Source organism: Oncorhynchus clarkii, unplaced genomic scaffold, assembly GCF_045791955.1.
Source record: "Oncorhynchus clarkii lewisi isolate Uvic-CL-2024 unplaced genomic scaffold, UVic_Ocla_1.0 unplaced_contig_34_pilon_pilon, whole genome shotgun sequence".
Taxonomy (NCBI): domain Eukaryota; kingdom Metazoa; phylum Chordata; class Actinopteri; order Salmoniformes; family Salmonidae; genus Oncorhynchus; species Oncorhynchus clarkii.
In genome coordinates, this window is record NW_027260936.1 from 67,371 (window position 1) to 82,703 (window position 15,333).

The following is a 15,333-nucleotide window of genomic DNA, read 5'->3' on the forward strand; positions in this document are numbered from 1 at the left end:
TGACAATGCCCCCTCGTCAGCACGTGCCTCTGCCCGGCGGGTTAGGTGTATGAAAATAAACAAAAGCAGAGCCCGGATAGCTCAGTCGGTAGAGCATCAGACTTTTAATCTGAGGGCCCAGGGTTCAAGTCCCTGTTTGGGCGATCCTTTAATGTTCTTCTTTCTGAACTTGCATTTTCCTTGACTTTCCATGACATGTTCGACCTGAGGACAAAACACTCACAGAGCCAAAACAGCTTAGTCTGAAGACATCCTCATAGTACCGATAAAGTTTGTAGAAACATGTCAAACGATGTTAAAATGAATCCTCATGTTGTCGATTGTCTTAATAATTGATAATATTTAAACTGGACAATAGCGTATTCAATAGAAAGGAAAAACAACGGTCACGCTCCCAAACCACCACTGCATGCTTCCTAAGCACTGACAGAAAGGTCTCGTTCTTCGTAATTTTTCTGAAAAATGAAGCCTGAAACAATGTCTAAAGACTGTTGACATCTAGTGGAAGCCATAGGAACTGCAATCTGGGTCCGAACCCATTAGAAACTCAATAAGCATTCAATTGAAAACTACCCACATCAAAAAAAATCGCACTTCCTGGAATGATTTTCCTCAGGTTTTCGCCTGCCGTATCAGTTCTGTTATACTCACAGACAGGATTTTAACAGTTTTGGAAACTTTAGATTGTTTTATATTGTTGATAATGGGATATGTAGGAGGGTGAGCCGGTCAAGGATCGATTCAGACAAGGTGGTCTATTGTATGACAAGTGACAGTTTAATTATGAGTAAAGATATCTGGTACAACGTATACGGGCCCATTTCATTCAGCTCATAAGGAACCAGCAGAAAAGAAGCCCAGATAACAGAGTGCATGTATGTTATATACAGTACAGAAAGTAGGTTGATTCTAGAAGATCGGGTCTTCGGGTTGGTTCAGGCTGAGGTGTAGTCTTCTTGGATTGGCCCTGTTGGGCCGTCCGTCATCCCTCTGAGTCTTGTCGTGCCGTTCCTTGTCACACAATGTTCAGCTAAGAAGGAGATTAGGTGTGTGCGCTGGTTTCTGCAAGTCAAGGCTGTCTCTTCCTCCCAATGTGTGGGTGTATGTCTTATCTGTGTGTCCTCGGCAGTTAGTGTGTGTAATGTGTGTGTGCTGTGTGTGTGGGTGTGGGAGCTATCCTGTATGGGACCTAACATGTTTTACTGTGAAAATACGTTGTCTCAGTTATAGCAATGTAATAGCAGTAGGCTGGTCACCTGCATAAGAAATAGCACTTCCTTACAAATCCCTCTCTTCACGTCTTTCTCTTGTGGACCTTGATCCTTACCCAGTCCCCAACTTTTACCCTTGGTTGTTCCGGGACGTCAGTCAGCTCCCTCTCTGCGACACGGTGTATCTGTTTGGAGAGAGCTGCAGACAATTCCGTCAATTTCTTCACATAGTCAGACATCCCTATTTGGTGCACATCAAGAGGGGGCATATGACCTCCCTCTCTTGGTGGCCCTGGCATTACTCTACCTGTCATTATTTCATGGGGTGAAAGATGTGTCCCTGCACCTGGTGAGGACCTCATGGCCATCAGTGCCAGGGGCAGGGCTTCCACCCAGGTCAATTTGGTCCCTGCACACACTTTAGCTATCTTAGCTTTCAGATTTTGATTACAGCGTTCCACAAGGCCCTGCGACTGCGGCTTATACACTGAGCCAAACTTGTGTGTAATGCCAAACCTCTCCTCCACCTGTCTTAGGTGCTGATTTGAGAAGTGGGACCCATTGTCGGACCTGATTTGTCGAGGAACCCCATACCTAGGTATAAGTTCCGTTTGTAGCCACTTAATGACTGACTTCGCATCCTCCTTTGCTGTAGGAATGGCCTCTACCCACTTAGAGAATCTGTCTACCATTACTAGCAAATATCTCTTTCCTCCCTTCACCTGATCCGCTCCCATGTCTGTAAAATCTATGCTGATGTCTTGGAAACAGGCATTGGGTACCGGATAGTGACCCATTGGTGTTTGGTAAGGTTTCTTTGGATTGTGACTTCCACAGATGGCACAACTGTCACAGAACAAATCTGTCATTTCTTTCATGTATGGATGCCACCATACGTAGGAGACTCTCTGTAGAGTCTTCAGTTTCCCTTCGTGTGTTGGTCCATGTGCTTCTCTGATTAGTTCAGGACAGAGGTTTGCAGGGGCCACTAGTCTGCCATCATGGCATCGCCACAGTTCATCAGGACCTTTCGTCGCTCCCCTCTGTCCCCACACTGAGTGTTCATATGGTCCGGCTGCTTGTTGTAGTTCTTTGATGTGTTGGTTAGTCAATTCAGTCCTAGGTGGACTGATTTGGAGAACCATTTGTCTGGGAGTGTATCCTCCTGCTTTCTTAGCTGCCTGGTCTGCAGCATCATTTCCCTTGCTGATCTTGGAGTTCAATATCTGATGGCCCTTGCATTTCATTATGGCCACTTTTTCAGGAAGTGATACAGCAGCAATCAGACGCTCCATCTGGGTCTTGTGCTTGATTGGTAGATTTCCAGTAGTGGTAAAGTTTCGTCTGACCCATTGTGGTCCATCGATGTGTACTGCTCCATGAGCATACGCTGAGTCAGTGTATATGTTGACCTTTTTCCCTTTGGCCAGTGTTAATGCTTGGGTGAGTCCAATTATCTCTGCCAATTGGGCTGATGCGGGCTGAGGTACTATACCTGATTCCAGGGTGGTGTGAGCTCCATCCACAGTCTGTTGTACTACTGCGTATGCTGCTATGTTGCCTTCTTCTCCTCTGTAACAACACCCGTCAGTGTACAGCCATAGGTCTGCAGTCAATATGGGTTCATTTTCCAGGTCTGGTCTGAGTTTAAGTTCTTGAGCAGCTCTTTCTGCGCAGACGTGGGTCATTCCTTCTTCCGCATTAAGGGCATCAGCCATGTTCTTGTCTGTGTTGACACACGTGATGTGTGACTGTGTACATTTGTTCTGAATTTTGTTTTTTCTCTCTGCACTGAAGGTGAATTCCTTCGCCATCAAGTACGCTGCAACACCATGGTGGGTGTGGATCTCCATTTTGTGGCACATTACGAGGTGAGCAGTTTTTTCAATGGCTTTAGCAACAGCTGCAACGTATCTTGAGCATGTGGTTTGCCCCATTTCAATGTGATCCAATTTTGAGGAGTGGTACATCAGGACTCTTCTCTCCCCCTCATGTTTCTGGAAAAGAACGGATGACGTGAATCCTTCCTTTTCAGAAAGATCCAAATGGAAATTCTTGCCATAGTCAGGTGCAGTGAGAGCTGCAGCCACAGCCAAGTCTGTTTTCAACTGGCCAAATGCAGCAGAGGCCTCAGGTGACCAGATAAGAGGAGCATGAAGGTTTCTTGAGCCTGCATGTCTGACTATTTCCCTCAGTGGTTCAGTCCTGGCAGTGTAGTCAGGAATGTGTGTACGGCTGTACCCCGTCAAACCCAAAAACGAGAGCATACCAGCGACTGTGGTTGGTCTGGGATGGTGAAGAATGGAGCTTCTGTGTGAAGTAGAGAGTCCAGCTCCGTCTCCTGAGATTTCTCTACCCAAAAAGAGTACTGTCCTTCTGCACATCTGGACTTTTGATTTCTTGACCTTGTACCCTTTGCTAGCCAAAAAGTCCAGCAGGACTTTGGTGATTTCTAAGCACAGGTCCGAAGTGGGGGCTCCCAGGAGGAGATCGTCAACGTATTGGATGAGTACCGTGCCTTCCGGAAGGGTGAGTTCTCCCAAATGTTTTTTCAGGATGTAATTGAAAATTCCGGGGGAACAACGGTAGCCCTGGGGAAGCACAGAATACGTGTACTGCTGGTTTTCGTAAGTGAATGCAAACAGAGGCTGAGACCCCTCATCCAGAGGAACGCTAAAGAAAGCATTAGCAAGGTCCACGACAGTGAAATATTGGTGTTTCGGCGACAGATTGCTCAGGGTGATGTGTGGATCAGGAACAGGTAGGTCAACCCCCAAAGTAGCTTCATTGATAGCTCTGAAGTCTTGTACCATCCTGTAGGTTTCACCATCTGCCTTCAGAACAGGCAGAATTGGGGTGTTCCATGGAGATTGAGTTCGGTAAATGCAGTTAGCTCCCAATAGCCCCTCAATAGTGGGGCGAATCCCCTCTACCTGCTCAGGCTTGAGACGATATTGGGGTCTGTAGATTGGAGGTTGAGACGGATCCAACAGGGTGATGGCAACTGGGGTAACTTGTAGTTTGCCCACATCGAAAGGTGAGGTACTCCAGATAGATTTGTCAATGGAATCCAGCAGTGCTGCAGACGATGGGTGATCTGAATAGGGTTTACCATGGTGCCTGGGTAGGGCAAGACGCTCAGGCTTACAGGTTTCTTCCGTGTCTACCATTGTTAGTCTCCACATGTCTTCAGTAGTAGCTTTCATCAACCCTGGTGTGGAGGTAGGTACCCATTGGAGTTTCGATGCTCGACGTATCATAGGACCCAGGCTTCTGGCTTCATGTCCATTCCCCACTGCCAGTGTCACATGGGGTGATGAGTCAGGCCCCAACAGATACCAGGGCTTCAGATGAGAAGGTAAAATCACAGGGGCAGCTACCCCCTCTGGTCCACAAACAATTGAGACACACCTAATGGTTGGGGTTTGGTGCATCATGTTTTCATCCCAATCATCAGTGTAAGGTGTATTTTCATCCTCAGTTACATTGAGAGTACAGTGTAACTCAGCTTGGGGAGTCTTGTAAGGATGTAGAGTATAGATAAGCTTTCTCCACAAGTTAAACTGGAACTGTATCTCCGGGGTGGAGGGTCCATTTTCCAGGCATTTTAGCCAATAGATTTCCTGGGTCAGAGACAGTGCGGGAGTCGGTAAAATGGGAAGCATTAACACTCTTCCCGTTGGCGTAGGTCTGACTGACACTTCAACTCCGTTTTCGGTGAGACAGATGTAACACCCCATTTTACAGAGTAGGTCTCTCCCCAACAGATTAATGGGACAATTAGGACAGTATAGAAATTGGTGCCTCAGCTTTGAAGGTCCCCACTGGAAAAGGAGAGGTTCAGTTTTGTGTTGTGTTTCCGGTCTTCCCGACACCCCCACCACCTGTATGGAATCAGTAGACAAAGGCTGAGGAGATCTGATCGCAGAATATGTACATCCGGTGTCCACAAGAAATTGATGAGTGACACCTCCTACTTCACACGTGACAGTAGGCTCCGTATATACAGAAAAATGTTGGACCTCCGCCTCGTCAGGTGGTGGTGGGCACCTTCATTCCCATGGAGGGTATGCTTCAGACATTCCCTGGAATGGTACTGGAGGTGCTGGTTGTCCTGGGTGGTTGTACACAGGTTGTGGATAGGCGGGTCCTGGTGGTGGTGGCGGTGGTGGTCCCGTCATTCGAGGTGCACCCCTTCCCCTAGGGCCGTATCCTCTTCCTCTGTTCATTATGAACTGCTGTTGTTGAGGCGTCAATGGGTACGGGCAGTATTTGGCAAAATGTCCAATTTGGTGACAATTGTGACATTGTCCAGATGATCGTCCAGCTGCCCTCAATCCCCACTGCAGATTTGATTGGGGGCTGTAGTATGTTGTGGTAGGTCCTCTGGGTGTGAAGCCTTGGGCAGGATAAGCCTGAGGTGGGTAAGATATTGGGGGAGCAACGTAGGCTACAGGGGTTGGTGGGGCAACTGGAGCTGCCCCCGCCATCATTTGTTTCACGGTAGCTTCCACCACTTGTGGAATGATTTGGTCCTCAGCCAACATCTGCTTCTTTGGCTGTGCTGCCTTTTGGGCCTCTTTAAGCTGTACCTTCAGCAGTTGTACCTGTAGAGCTTTCACCTCTGTGTCCGCAGCTCCTGTATCCTTGCAGTGCTGGGTGATATGGTGGTGCACATGGGAGTCGAATTGGGTTAGTGGCATGGCACATAGCCCGACTGTGTTTCGCAATTTAGTCTTTACAGTTCCCGGTGTCCCATTCACCACCATTTCTTTCCACATAGCCATGGAGGTTTCTGAGTGGTCGAACGGTTCTCCATGCACTGACCTCCATGTTGTCTTAGCCCTATCCAGATATTCGGCTGCCTGTTCTCCTGCATGCATGGTGAAAGATGATAGTGCAGCAAAATTCTTCTCGGTGGGGTAGGCTCTTCTGAGTTCTGCCCATAGTTGAGTGCGATACTTCTCTGGTGGAGTGGCACCTGGGTGGGTCCCCAGACCAGCGGTATTTATCAATACATTCATGGTGGTGTGATCGGTTGCTCTTGCCAACAACGCTTTCATGTCTCCGAGTGCCAGCCGGAATCCTGATGTGAGGGTCTGTAACTGTAGTAGCCAAGCTGATGCTCCTCCGTGGAGACTAGGAAGTTGTTCCATTATGGCGGTGAGGTCTTGCATTTTCCATGGCACATATTCTTCGTTTTTTTTGTTCTCACTCAGTCTCAGAGGCATTTGTAGTTCTTGTTCTCTTCTTAGTTGATTTTTGTCTTGTATGCGTTTAGACCTCCTAGGTGCCGGTCTCGGCGGTATCTGTCCATGCAGGTCTTCAACATCTCCCAAGTAATACCCATTCAGTTGCCATGGTCCACCCTTTCCGGTTGCATGTCTGTGTTCCGCATTAAGTTGTAGGGCAGCTTGCCATACTTCATCAGTTGTCACTCTTTCTAGCTCATCTTCGTCCTCTTCCTCAGGCTCGTTGTGTGAATAGGTATATTCACGTTGGACATCCACTTCAGGACAGGAATGCTCATGCTCCCCACTGTAGACAGTAGTTCCCCTGGTTCTTTCGTTCAGGTGGGATCTGGCTGACCCAACACTTCGAGATGCAGGGGATCTGATGGAGTCTGGTAGCTCTCTGAACTGAATGGAAGGCTTTGACTGAAAGGAGTGAGACGTGAGTGTCTGATAACTTGATGGCTGCAGTAGGCTGGTGTTCATTAAGGGTTCTTGGGAAAATTTGAGTGACTTACATGAGTCACGGCTCCTTTCTCCCACAGTTACCTGTCCTTCTCCACATTCTTGTAGGCTTCGACCCCCATGGGGTGTGGACACCAATCCGCCTTCTAGAGAGCAGGGGGTGGAGGGTTGTCCTACCTCCTCACAGTCTATATAGCCTCCAGTCAAATGCATTGACACCTGTCCCTGTAGCAGGCCTTCCTCGATGTGGAGAACTGGTGCCTGGATGGAGGGGGCTGAGGGAGCTTGGGTTGTCAATGAATATGGTGGGGGTTGAGTGACCTCTTCTGGTAGCTTCGGGTATAAACGTGGCACAGGAGTGGGGGAGACTGCTGCAGGGGCCAATTTGACTTCGTCACTCCCCTGTGTCGCCTCCATTGATGACTCCGCCTCCGCCCCAGCCACTACCCCCATCACTTCCGGTTTTTTGTTCAGTTGTGCTCTACGGGTCTCCTCGATAGCCCAAGTGCCTATTCTCAATTCAGCTTCTGCTTTCTCTCTCTGTTTAGTCCCTTCCTTCTTGAATACATGCAATTTGTTCTGTTCTATCTCCCTGTCTTTAGCTTCCTGTAATGCTTCACACAACTCACCTTCCATTGTGCTAAGCTGGACCCTATTTGGCGTTCCCCCTACTAAATAACCTGCCTGTGTCCACTTCAACTTCAACCCTTCCCAAACCTTCTTTATTGACTTCCACTGTTCCTTTCCTCCTGACCTATCTTGCATACGTTGATCTAGAAAATCATTGAATTTTAATTTTGGAGGTTGCGGAGTCGCCATTTTAGTTTAATAATATTTACGTGTTTTTTGGAAATATTTTGTACACTCTCTGGATATACTTAGCCCGTCACTGGCTCGTTGTGTGATGTATTCTTAGGAGACACTATTACTCGTACTCTGTCTTAACTCAGAGCCTCTCCGTCATATATCCAGAATTTTCGGCAATAATGTTTTAATGATTAAACACGAGCCCCCAATTCAGGAAATTTTCTTCAACATTAATGTTTTAACAATTTGGATAATATATATATATATATATTTTTTTTTTTAGAATTTAGGAAATACTTTTTCCACAATAATTTTAAATATTGGTAATGATATCAGGGACTTGTGAAACGCCGTTTACATTTAGTCTATAGTCAACACACAAATATTCTTACATGGACATAGTCTTAAACAAAATTGATCAATTAGAACATCTTATTCTATGACATCACACATTAGTACATTTATCACATTAATTCTGGCCACAACACAAAGCGGACTTTTCAGTCCAACATACATTAATCTATTGTAGACACCTCACCGGACACAGCCGGCTATTGGATTTTAACCTCACCGGACACAGCCTGGCTATTGGTTATCACTACGCCTAATTGGAGTTTCTATATACTACTTTTGCAGACGCCCGACCGGTCACTAACCGGACTATCGGTAGCAACTCTGGTCACGTCCTTTTTCAGACGCCCGACCGGTCACCAGCCGGACAATCGGTAGCAACTCTGGTCACGTCTATGTTCAATTATAGATCACCTTACCGGACTCAAGCCGGACCGGTCACTAGCCGGACTATCAGTAGCACTCTATATTGACTATTTTATCCCTTACCGGTGTCTGCCACCGGACCGTTCGCAAGCCGGACTATCAGAATATTCTACGTTGTAAGTTAATTTAGGTCTACTTCTACTTATCCCTTACCGGTGTCTGCCACCGGACCGTTCTCAAGCCGGACTATCGGAATATTCTAATTACTACTTATCCCTTACCGGTGTCTGCCACCGGACCGTTCTCAAGCCGGACTATCGGGATATTCTAATTACCACATATGTTTACTTCACTGTCAATTTCAAGTCCATTATTTATGTAAAATTTACACAAAAATTCTTACCCACACTCGGTACTACTGATCGTAATTTGGTATGACTATTCGACAATATGCAAAGTTTGATAAAACAGGTTTTGCTTACCTTATTTTGTGGTCGACCAGAGATCAGTTTCCCGAGTTGAGCAGAATTGTTGTCCACCCCCGAATGGTTTTCACCTGTCCTCCGGGAACCGTCCTTTCACCAACTCGCCCCCTCACACCCACATCAACCACTCTGGACTGGGTCGTTAGTAAACCATCTCTCTGCTACCAAGATTCTGTTGATAATGGGATATGTAGGAGGGTGAGCCGGTCAAGGATCGATTCAGACAAGGTGGTCTATTGTATGACAAGTGACAGTTTAATTATGAGTAAAGATATCTGGTACAACGTATACGGGCCCATTTCATTCAGCTCATAAGGAACCAGCAGAAAAGAAGCCCAGATAACAGAGTGCATGTATGTTATATACAGTACAGAAAGTAGGTTGATTCTAGAAGATCGGGTCTTCGGGTTGGTTCAGGCTGAGGTGTAGTCTTCTTGGATTGGCCCTGTTGGGCCGTCCGACATCCCTCTGAGTCTTGTCGTGCCGTTCCTTGTCACACAATGTTCAGCTAAGAAGGAGATTAGGTGTGTGCGCTGGTTTCTGCAAGTCAAGGCTGTCTCTTCCTCCCAATGTGTGGGTGTATGTCTTATCTGTGTGTCCTCGGCAGTTAGTGTGTGTAATGTGTGTGTGCTGTGTGTGTGGGTGTGGGAGCTATCCTGTATGGGACCTAACATGTTTTACTGTGAAAATACGTTGTCTCAGTTATAGCAATGTAATAGCAGTAGGCTGGTCACCTGCATAAGAAATAGCACTTCCTTACAATATCCACATCTACCAATTATATGCATATCCGAGCTTCTGGGCCTCAGTAACAGGGCACGCTTCTCATCCATATGCCGAAATACTGCCTCCAAGCCAAAAGAAGTTAAACTCCCTGTTCGAAGACTGATTTAAGTCTGTCAACCACACAGCATCATCTTATTTAGGAATTTGCAGTGTGCCATGCTTCTGTGAGAGACAATTGTGATCTTAAGCAGCATTGGTTTGGTGGTTTCTGTAAAGCCACATTGGTTCTTGTGCTGATTCATTGACTTCGCTGTGTAAAGAAGGCAGAGATTGCACACATAAAATCACTGACCACGACGTGATTTGAACACGTAACCTTCTGATCTGGAGTCAGACACGCTACCTTTGCGCCACGAGGGCTTGTACAATGTGATTTTTGGAGGGGATGCCTAGTTCAGATTTCGTTGACTGTATCATTTGGAATGAAGACCTGGTTCTCTGGGGAAATGTACCATCTGACAATGCCCCCTCGTCAGCACGTGCCTCTGCCCGGCGGGTTAGGTGTATGAAAATAAGCCAAAGCAGAGCCCGGATAGCTCTGTCGGTAGAGCATCAGACTTTTAATCTGAGGGTCCAGGGTTCAAGTCCCTGTTCGGGCGATCCTTTAATGTTCACCTTTCTTCACTACGCTGTCTTTCTGAACTTGCATTTTCCTTGACTTTCCATGACATGTTCGACCTGAGGACAAAACACTCACAGAGCCAAAACAGCTTAGTCTGAAGACATCCTCATAGTACCGATAAAGTTTGTAGAGACATGTCAAACGATGTTAAAATGAATCCTCAGGTTGTCTATTGTCTTAATAATTGATAATATTTAAACTGGACAATAGCGTATTCAATAGAAAGGAAAAACAACGATCACGCTCCCAAACCAGCACTGCATGCTTCCTAAGCACTGACAGAAAGGTCTCGTTCTTCGTAATTTTTCAGAAAAGAAGCCTGAAACAATGTCTAAAGACTGTTGACATCTAGTGGAAGCCATAGGAACTGCAATCTGGGTCCGAACCCATTAGAAACTCAATAAGCATTCAATTGAAAACTACCCGCATCAAAAAAAAAACGCACTTCCTGGAATGATTTTCCTCAGGTTTTCGCCTGCCGTATCAGTTCTGTTATACTCACAGACAGGATTTTAACAGTTTTGGAAACTTTAGAGTGTTTTATATCCACATCTACTAATTATATGCATATCCGAGCTTCTGGGCCTGAGTAACAGGGCACGCTTCTCATCCATATGCCGAAATACTGCCTCCAAGCCAAAAGAAGTTAAACTCCCTGTTCGAAGACTGATTTAAGTCTGTCAATCACACAGCATCATCTTATTTAGGAATTTGCAGTGTGCCATGCTTCTGTGAGAGACAATTGTGATCTTAAGCAGCATTGGGTTGGTGGTTTCTGTAAAGCCACATTGGTTCTTGTGCTGATTCATTGACTTCGCTGTGTAAAGAAGGCAGAGATTGCACACATAAAATCCCTGACCACGACGTGATTTGAACACGTAACCTTCTGATCTGGAGTCAGACACGCTAACTTTGCGCCACGAGGGCTTGTACAATGTGATTTTTGGAGGGGATGCCTAGTTCAGATTTCGTTGACTGTGTCATTTGGAATGAAGACCTGGTTCTCTGGGGAAATGTACCATCTGACAATGCCCCCTCGTCAGCACGTGCCTCTGCCCGGCGGGTTAGGTGTATGAAAATAAGCCAAAGCAGAGCCCGGATAGCTCAGTCGGTAGAGCATCAGACTTTTAATCTGAGGGTCCAGGGTTCAAGTCCCTGTTCGGGCGATCCTTTAATGTTCACCTTTCTTCACTACGCTGTCTTTCTGAACTTGCATTTTCCTTGACTTTCCATGACATGTTCGACCTGAGGACAAAACACTCACAGAGCCAAAACAGCTTAGTCTGAAGACATCCTCATAGTACCGATAAAGTTTGTAGAGACATGTCAAACGATGTTAAAATGAATCCTCAGGTTGTCTATTGTCTTAATAATTGATAATATTTAAACTGGACAATAGCGTATTCAATAGAAAGGAAAAACAACGATCACGCTCCCAAACCAGCACTGCATGCTTCCTAAGCACTGACAGAAAGGTCTCGTTCTTCGTAATTTTTCAGAAAAGAAGCCTGAAACAATGTCTAAAGACTGTTGACATCTAGTAGAAGCCATAGGAACTGCAATCTGGGTCCGAACCCATTAGAAACTCAATAAGCATTCAATTGAAAACTACCCACATCAAAAAAAATTGCACTTCCTGGAATGATTTTCCTCAGGTTTTCGCCTGCCGTATCAGTTCTGTTATACTCACAGACAGGATTTTAACAGTTTTGGAAACTTTATAGTGTTTTATATCCACATCTACCAATTATATGCATATCCGAGCTTCTGGGCCTGAGTAACAGGGCACGCTTCTCATCCATATGCCGAAATACTGCCTCCAAGCCAAAAGAAGTTCAACTCCCTGTTTGAAGACTGATTTAAGTCTGTCAATCACACAGCATCATCTTATTTAGGAATTTGCAGTGTGCCATGCTTCTGTGAGAGACAATTGTGATCTTAAGCAGCATTGGGTTGGTGGTTTCTGTAAAGCCACATTGGTTCTTGTGCTGATTCATTGACTTCGCTGTGTAAAGAAGGCAGAGATTGCACACATAAAATCCCTGACCACGACGTGATTTGAACACGTAACCTTCTGATCTGGAGTCAGACACGCTACCTTTGCGCCACGAGGGCTTGTACAATGTGATTTTTGGAGGGGATGCCTAGTTCAGATTTCGTTGACTGTATCATTTGGAATGAAGACCTGGTTCTCTGGGGAAATGTACCATCTGACAATGCCCCCTCGTCAGCACGTGCCTCTGCCCGGCGGGTTAGGTGTATGAAAATAAGCCAAAGCAGAGCCCGGATAGCTCAGTCGGTAGAGCATCAGACTTTTAATCTGAGGGTCCAGGGTTCAAGTCCCTGTTCGGGCGATCCTTTAATGTTCACCTTTCTTCACTACGCTGTCTTTCTGAACTTGCATTTTCCTTGACTTTCCATGACATGTTCGACCTGAGGACAAAACACTCACAGAGCCAAAACAGCTTAGTCTGACGACATCCTCATAGTACCGATAAAGTTTGTAGAGACATGTCAAACGATGTTAAAATGAATCCTCAGGTTGTCTATTGTCTTAATAATTGATAATATTTAAACTGGACAATAGCGTATTCAATAGAAAGGAAAAACAACGATCACGCTCCCAAACCAGCACTGCATGCTTCCTAAGCACTGACAGAAAGGTCTCGTTCTTCGTAATTTTTCAGAAAAGAAGCCTGAAACAATGTCTAAAGACTGTTGACATCTAGTGGAAGCCATAGGAACTGCAATCTGGGTCCGAACGCATTAGAAACTCAATAAGCATTCAATTGAAAACTACCCACATCAAAAAAAATCGCACTTCCTGGAATGATTTTCCTCAGGTTTTCGCCTATCAGTTCTGTTATACTCACAGACAGGATTTTAACAGTTTTGGAAACTTTAGAGTGTTTTATATCCACATCTACCAATTATATGCATATCCGAGCTTCTGGGCCTCAGTAACAGGGCACGCTTCTCATTCATATGCCGAAATACTGCCTCCAAGCCAAAAGAAGTTAAACTCCCTGTTCGAAGACTGATTTAAGTCTGTCAATCACACAGCATCATCTTATTTAGGAATTTGCAGTGTGCCATGCTTCTGTGAGAGACAATTGTGATCTTAAGCAGCTTTTGGTTTGGTGGTTTCTGTAAAGCCACATTGGTTCTTGTGCTGATTCATTGACTTCGCTGTGTAAAGAAGGCAGAGATTGCACACATAAAATCCCTGACCACTACGTGATTTGAACACGCAACCTTCTGATCTGGAGTCAGACGCACTACCTTTGCGCCACGAGGTCTTGTACAATGTGTTTTTTGGAGGGGATGCCTAGTTCAGATTTCGTTGACTGTATCATTTGGAATGAAGACCTGGTTCTCTGGGGAAATGTACCATCTGACAATGCCCCCTCGTCAGCACGTGCCTCTGCCCGGCGGGTTAGGTGTATGAAAATAAGCCAAAGCAGAGCCCGGATAGCTCAGTCGGTAGAGCATCAGACTTTTAATCTGAGGGTCCAGGGTTCAAGTCCCTGTTTGGGCGATCCTTTAATGTTCACCTTTCTTCACTACGCTGTCTTTCTGAACTTGCATTTTCCTTGACTTTCCATGACATGTTCGACCTGAGGACAAAACACTCACAGAGCCAAAACAGCTTAGTCTGAAGACATCCTCATAGTACCGATAAAGTTTGTAGAGACATGTCAAACGATGTTAAAATGAATCCTCAGGTTGTCTATTGTCTTAATAATTGATAATATTTAAACTGGACAATAGCGTATTCAATAGAAAGGAAAAACAACGATCACGCTCCCAAACCAGCACTGCATGCTTCCTAAGCACTGACAGAAAGGTCTCGTTCTTCGTAATTTTTCAGAAAAGAAGCCTGAAACAATGTCTAAAGACTGTTGACATCTAGTGGAAGCCATAGGAACTGCAATCTGGGTCCGAACCCATTAGAAACTCAATAAGCATTCAATTGAAAACTACCCACATCAAAAAAAAATTGCACTTCCTGGAATGATTTTCCTCAGGTTGTCGCCTGCCGTATCAGTTCTGTTATACTCACAGACAGGATTTTAACAGTTTTGGAAACTTTAGAGTGTTTTATATCCACATCTACTAACTATATGCATATCCAAGCTTCTGGGCCTGAGTAACAGGGCACGCTTCTCATCCATATGCCGAAATACTGCCTCCAAGCCAAAAGAAGTTCAACTCCCTGTTTGAAGACTGATTTAAGTCTGTCAATCACACAGCATCATCTTAATTAGGAATTTGCAGTGTGCCATGCTTCTGTGAGAGACAATTGTGATCTTAAGCAGCATTGGGTTGGTGGTTTCTGTAAAGCCACATTGGTTCTTGTGCTGATTCATTGACTTCGCTGTGTAAAGAAGGCAGAGATTGCACACATAAAATCCCTGACGACTACGTGATTTGAACACGTAACCTTCTGATCTGGAGTCAGACACGCTACCTTTGCGCCACGAGGGCTTGTACAATGTGATTTTTGGAGGGGATGCCTAGTTCAGATTTCGTTGACTGTATCATTTGGAATGAAGACCTGGTTCTCTGGGGAAATGTACCATCTGACAATGCCCCCTCGTCAGCACGTGCCTCTGCCCGGCGGGTTAGGTGTATGAAAATAAGCCAAAGCAGAGCCCGGATAGCTCAGTCGGTAGAGCATCAGACTTTTAATCTGAGGGTCCAGGGTTCAAGTCCCTGTTCGGGCGATCCTTTAATGTTCACCTTTCTTCACTACGCTTTCTTTCTGAACTTGCATTTTCCTTGACTTTCCATGACATGTTCGACCTGAGGACAAAACACTCACAGAGCCAAAACAGCTTAGTCTGAAGACATCCTCATAGTACCGATAAAGTTTGTAGAGACATGTCAAACGATGTTAAAATGAATCCTCAGGTTGTCTATTGTCTTAATAATTGATAATATTTAAACTGGACAATAGCGTATTCAATAGAAAGGAAAAACAACGATCACGCTCCCAAACCAGCACT

The 15,333-nt window shown here is 45.4% G+C and overlaps 8 non-coding genes across 8 annotated transcripts; 6 read left to right on the forward strand and 2 right to left on the reverse strand.

Moving 5' to 3' along the window:
• The first annotated feature begins 70 nt into the window (after positions 1–70).
• On the forward strand, positions 71–143 carry trnak-uuu (transfer RNA lysine (anticodon UUU)). The gene has a single exon. It is a non-coding gene; the product is annotated as a tRNA-Lys (tRNA).
• Positions 144–9,990: 9,847 nt separating this feature from the next.
• trnaw-cca (transfer RNA tryptophan (anticodon CCA)) lies at positions 9,991–10,062 on the reverse strand. The gene has a single exon. It is a non-coding gene; the product is annotated as a tRNA-Trp (tRNA).
• A 166-nt stretch (positions 10,063–10,228) lies between these two features.
• trnak-uuu (transfer RNA lysine (anticodon UUU)) lies at positions 10,229–10,301 on the forward strand. Its single transcript has one exon. It is a non-coding gene; the product is annotated as a tRNA-Lys (tRNA).
• Positions 10,302–11,417: 1,116 nt separating this feature from the next.
• On the forward strand, positions 11,418–11,490 carry trnak-uuu (transfer RNA lysine (anticodon UUU)). The gene has a single exon. It is a non-coding gene; the product is annotated as a tRNA-Lys (tRNA).
• Positions 11,491–12,367: 877 nt separating this feature from the next.
• Positions 12,368–12,439, reverse strand: trnaw-cca (transfer RNA tryptophan (anticodon CCA)). The gene has a single exon. It is a non-coding gene; the product is annotated as a tRNA-Trp (tRNA).
• A 166-nt stretch (positions 12,440–12,605) lies between these two features.
• Positions 12,606–12,678, forward strand: trnak-uuu (transfer RNA lysine (anticodon UUU)). Its single transcript has one exon. It is a non-coding gene; the product is annotated as a tRNA-Lys (tRNA).
• A 1,111-nt stretch (positions 12,679–13,789) lies between these two features.
• trnak-uuu (transfer RNA lysine (anticodon UUU)) lies at positions 13,790–13,862 on the forward strand. The gene has a single exon. It is a non-coding gene; the product is annotated as a tRNA-Lys (tRNA).
• Positions 13,863–14,978: 1,116 nt separating this feature from the next.
• Positions 14,979–15,051, forward strand: trnak-uuu (transfer RNA lysine (anticodon UUU)). The gene has a single exon. It is a non-coding gene; the product is annotated as a tRNA-Lys (tRNA).
• Positions 15,052–15,333: the final 282 nt, after the last annotated feature.